Raw genomic sequence first — 5,183 nt, forward strand, 5'->3', positions numbered from 1 at the left:
AAGCTAGAAACACAGAATAACTGCAAACACATCCTAAATACAGTGTTCCAGCACCTTTGACCTCATCCAGAACGTATCATTTCTTGAAAGGGATTGCTGTCCGAATGCACATCTGAATCCCAAACAGAATCTCTAGTAAAATACGATCATTTGTGAAACAGGCAAATGACTGTCTCAGGGGCCCATTTCTCATTGTCAGACACATGTATGCAATACTTTCACTGTGCATTGAGCAATAGGGATCAAAAACACAGCAGGTAAGGTTAGAAGTCATGTTCTATGATCATTTCTTTCAGCATTAGGGACTAAATATACTAAACGTATGATGCTAAAATGTTATTTTTACATATATTAATGTAATAAATGTTTGCTTATGCTTTATAAACAAATCTAATTATAATAAAAGCTTAAGTTTTGTATTTATCTTGTACCATAGAACATGATTGTCTTTGTATTTCAAGCCCACAAAGTGTCCAAATGATGCACCTTTGACCTCATCCAGAACGTATCATTTCTTGAAAGGGATTGCTGTCCGAATGCACATCTGAATCCCAAACAGAATCTCTAGTAAAATACGATCATTTGTGAAACAGGCAAATGACTGTCTCAGGGGCCCATTTCTCATTGTCAGACACATGTATGCAATGCTTTCACTGTGCATTGAGCAATAGGGATCAAAAACAGAATGGAAACAGACATGGAAACCAACAAGGATGGGATTTGAACCCATGCGTGCAAAGCACAATGGACTAGCAATCCATCGCCTTAACCACTCGGCCACCTCGTCAACAAAACTGGGCTGTCCCAACTGGGTTGGCGCGCTCCAGATGATCTTTTTCTTTTTTTTCCCTCGTACTCGAGGGTCATTTTCCTGTTCCACATGCGATTTCAACATTTTCCTTGGGAGATGTCAAGCCAGCAAGCCACTGCTGTGGTTCAGTGGCCAGCGTGGAGTTCAGTGGCCCTGTTGTACACAGAAAGCACATTGAGCTCCTTGGACATGAAAAGTTCCAGATAAAAGCCATTTGTCATCCTTTCTCTTGGTGTCGATGTTGCTATTGTATGTAAAGGTGGCAACTTGCTCAGCGAGCAGGCGGAGCACACACCGAATGCAGATGTGTCTGAGTGGTGTGTCCAAGTGGCTGCAAAAGGACAGCACTCCCAGGGCGCTGTGGCTTAGTTGGTTAAAGCGCCTGTCTAGTAAACAGGAGACCCTGGGTCTGAATCCCAGTGGATAACTGCCTATGGCTAGACTTAATTAAATGCAAGTATTCATTTCCTGTCTTTAACACGACTTGTTTTTCTTAAAATGGATGCAACTTGCAAAACATGAAATACAAACCTTGCTAATCAGCGCTAGCAGCTGGCAAAAAAAAAAGAAGTCAGCAATGTTTTTTTTCTTTAACCTTAACCCTGCTAATGGAGAAGAGTTAAACGACCGAGTCTATGCAGCTTAAACGGTGCGCACGTCGGGTTCTTAGCTGAAAGGTTGGTAAATCACGCTCACCCCAGTCCTTAATCTTTTAAAGAGGATACAAAATTGAACCTAGTCGCCACATCACATACATCCTGTTCAACGATAAAAAGGTAACGTCTATCCTCACTCCAGAGTCAATCTCACGTTGAGGGCATATTTTTTTCCACTTTACCATGAGTCGGGCTCGGCTGCACAGAGGCGAGAGCAGAGCAATGAGGTCACGGGGACAGGGGAGTCACACGCTGGCTGTTTGAACACGCGGAAGATCACTGAGGGATCCACAGTATGTGGACCCTCCGTGCGCCATCAGTCCGCACTCCGGACTCTGAATCCTGCCATCCGAGTTAAGATCTCGGCGGAACCTGAGGCGCAGTTCCTTCTTAAAACGTAATCTGGTGAGCATTTCTAGAATCGTACTTGTATAGATGCAGCCTTTAATGTGTTGCTAGGTTAAAATTGATGACTTCTTGAACTTCAGTAGGCAACTGCCCTCTTGATTTCGGATTTAATTTCTTTATTACAGGGGCACTTTTATGAAGACAGAGTCATGTTCAGGTACTTTGCTTGATGGAGGAAGCTCATTTCGGACTCTGTGACCTGCTCACCTGGAAAGGTCTGCTGTACTACTACAAGAGAGAAGTAGAGTCTGGAAGAAGGGACAATTTTATGATGCTTTGGAAGATAATGTTTTTTTTTTCTTTGAAATCGAAATGAATCAGAATATCAGTGCAAAAGACAGAAGATATGGTTTTAAAACAGACAAAATGTAGAAAACAGGTGTTTCTCACTTTTGGTAAAGAATGGACCGGGGGTAATAGTTTACTAGTTGCAGTGCTGATCTCACTGGGTTACAGTCCTGCAGTGTCACACCGGGGCCAGTGGCGCAATGGATAATGCGTCTGACTACGGATCAGGAGATTGCAGGTTCGACTCCTGCCTGGCTCGGGTCGTTTTTAAACGCATCGGGCTACTCCCTAAGTAGTCTGTGCTACTTACTGCATTGTAATCGTACCCAGTAAGAGATTTCCTTCATGTAAATGAACTGCACCTGACAGCTTTAGAAAAACACCTGGGCTCAGTACGGTGCTGAGAGCTCAGCGTTGCTGTTCTAATTAGCACGCACTGCATCGGCTATGAGCCCGAACTTTTCAATTATTCCGATCAGTAAGTCAACACGTAGTCCACATGAACGGTAGAAATATTCTCTTGTCTGTCTCTTGTTTGTATAGAACTGAATGTCCCTGACAATGTACTGTTAGTTTTAATTGAAGAACGGCACTTGTGTTCAAATATACCAGACAAGTTTATGTAACTGCTCATGCGACACTCAGTTGTAATTAGTCAACGGGAAATAGAGAGCATAGGTCAATATCTCAAGAAACTGTGAAAAACATTATCATGTTTAAGTAAAGAATGTGATTTGCACCAGAAAAAAAGAAAATTGTTGCTATGTAACTGTTACCGTGTCAAAATGTAATGAGATGTGATCATATATACTGTTTTAAGTATGTATATTAATGTAAAGCTTTCTGATTTGTGATGTCCTGTATTTTTTTGTGAAAAGAAAATAAAGTTCTTAAAAATCGAAATCGAATCGGTTCACCCAGGGCGAGGCTCGGCCGTTGCACTCCGGCTGTGCTGACCCCTGCGAATTCCCCAAATGTGGGAATCTCGACTGCATAATTTCTGGTAGTGGGGGACTGGGTTCGCGCTCTCCCCTGATGTGCTTGGTCCAAAATCAGATACGGGAGGGTTAGGACACCACGAGCTGCGTGGCTGCGGAAGGATCCCGGTTCAACAGGAGTGGACGCCGCTGCTGGTTCTCGCTGGCTTTTAGTTAGGGGTCCGGAGAAGCATCTCAAGCTAGTTCCACTACTCCTTCCGGACGTTCATTCCCTTTTCAAAGTCAGTCGTTTTGCTGTAGTCTGCGTTCTTTAGGCTGATTATCGAGGTTAGCCTTTATTTGGTCATGGGAGGCCTCGGTACTGTATGCTGAGTCTAAAGACAGTTTCACCCGTTTTCTGATTGCTGGGTTCTGTACCAGTGCAGACATGTCAAACAGTGAATGGCTGTACCTCTATTGTATCCGTGCTCAATGAATGAAATCGGTAACAAATGAATATATGTCTAGTTATACGAAAAACGAGTGGTTTATCGACTCATCTTCATTTGCAGATTTAGAGGCAGCTTCGATATTCGTTTTACAGACGGGTTTTTTTTTTTGAATATGGGTCACACACATGCCACAGCAACAAAACATCTCTAGAGATGAGGCTATAGATCACCTTTCCATCCTGCAGGTTTTCCTCCCAAAGCCTACGGCACCAACGGCGACCCCTGCTGGCCGGGAGAGCAAAAGCTTACAGCACCTGGTATTCCCAGGCAGTCTCCCATCCAAGTACTAACCAGGCCCGACGCTGCTTAGCTTCCGAGATCAGACGAGATCGGGCATGTTCAGGGTGGTGTGGCCGTAAGCGAAACCCCTGGCGCCTGACTCGCTACTTGAAGCTGTGTGTGGCGGGGGTTCCGTGCCCCCCGAGCGGGACTGAAGGATCGTTCGTGTGCAACTCTTTGGAAAGGAGCTGCTTTCCAAATCGCATTGCGTGCCTGGATGTTGGCGAATGCGCTCCCTTGTGTTGGCTCGTCCCGCACTGGAGGAGGACAAACAATCTGCACGGAGGAGCACCAGGCAAGTCTTCACCAGACAAAAACCTCCAGTGCACAGCACTCTGGAAACATTTCGGGGCTTTCGCGTGTTTATTTCAGCACGTAAAGCGCACCGGTCCAACACGTCGGCCGGGCGCGCGGCGCCTCCGCCCTCTTGTGGCCTTGCGGCGTCAGAGCAAGAGGCTCCTTCTCGCTGCCCTTCCGCTGTGTTGCAGGGCCCCGAGAGGGAACCCGGAGCGCGCACTTTGTGGGGGGCGGGGGACCGCGTTCGCGCTCTGCCCCCGGTCTCTTGCGCGAGTACTAAATCTCACGGACAGGGGGGCCTCGTCATTGATTGTTACAGGTGAGACGGGGATTAGGAGGAGACCCCGACTGATGGGTAAAGGGGAGCACTAACACCAGAGGGACACCCCCGGCGTCTCTTTTTGAGAGACGCCCTGGGGTTTCCTAATGGCCAAAGAGGGTCGGGACCTCGGTTTGACGCCTCCCCCGAAGGACGGCGCCTGTTTGTGCAGCAGAGTGTCGCCATCAGGAGGCTGGGGCGTAAGAGAGCCACACAGCCCGCAGGGTGAGCGCTCCCTACTGGTCCCAGTCACACCTCTTGCAGGAGCAGCAGCAACCGGAGCTTTTCCGGGGTGGAATCTCCCATCCGGGTGCCGGCCAGGCTCACACCTCCTGGGCTGCCCCGGGGGTGAGCCCAGTCGAGAGTCGCAGGGCCAGATCTAGTCACCAGGGAGAACCGATACAAGTGAAGGATTGCTCGGCTCTCGGCACTTGAAAAGACCGACAAATGTCTCGTTCCCGCCGGAGCTGAATGTACCCGCATGTGTGGTGTCGTCTTCTTCCCCCGCCCCGCTGTGTTTGCTGTATTGTCTCTGAAGCCGGCCCCCCCGAGACGAGACGGGCTGTTCCTGTGCCCCAATTAACACTTTACAGGTGCCATTCCCCGGCATTGTGGCCATTGTCGGTGCTCACACGCGATAAGATAAGGCGGAGGAGAGCGGGGCATGCCCAGCGGCAGACATTCAAGGAGGTGGCA

General features: G+C 48.0%; 2 non-coding genes and 1 pseudogene across 2 annotated transcripts; 2 read left to right on the top strand and 1 right to left on the bottom strand.

The window, feature by feature from the left end:
* The first annotated feature begins 2,349 nt into the window (after window positions 1-2,349).
* Window positions 2,350-2,422, top strand: trnar-acg (transfer RNA arginine (anticodon ACG)). The gene has a single exon. It is a non-coding gene; the product is annotated as a tRNA-Arg (tRNA).
* A 635-nt stretch (window positions 2,423-3,057) lies between these two features.
* On the top strand, window positions 3,058-3,198 carry LOC148634233 (U1 spliceosomal RNA; annotated as a pseudogene).
* A 636-nt stretch (window positions 3,199-3,834) lies between these two features.
* Window positions 3,835-3,953, bottom strand: LOC148634234 (5S ribosomal RNA). The gene has a single exon (XR_015933754.1). It is a non-coding gene; the product is annotated as a 5S ribosomal RNA (ribosomal RNA).
* Window positions 3,954-5,183: the final 1,230 nt, after the last annotated feature.

This window comes from Lepisosteus platostomus, unplaced genomic scaffold (genome assembly GCF_059453375.1).
Source record: "Lepisosteus platostomus isolate fLepPlt1 unplaced genomic scaffold, fLepPlt1.hap1 Scaffold_40_H1, whole genome shotgun sequence".
Taxonomy (NCBI): domain Eukaryota; kingdom Metazoa; phylum Chordata; class Actinopteri; order Semionotiformes; family Lepisosteidae; genus Lepisosteus; species Lepisosteus platostomus.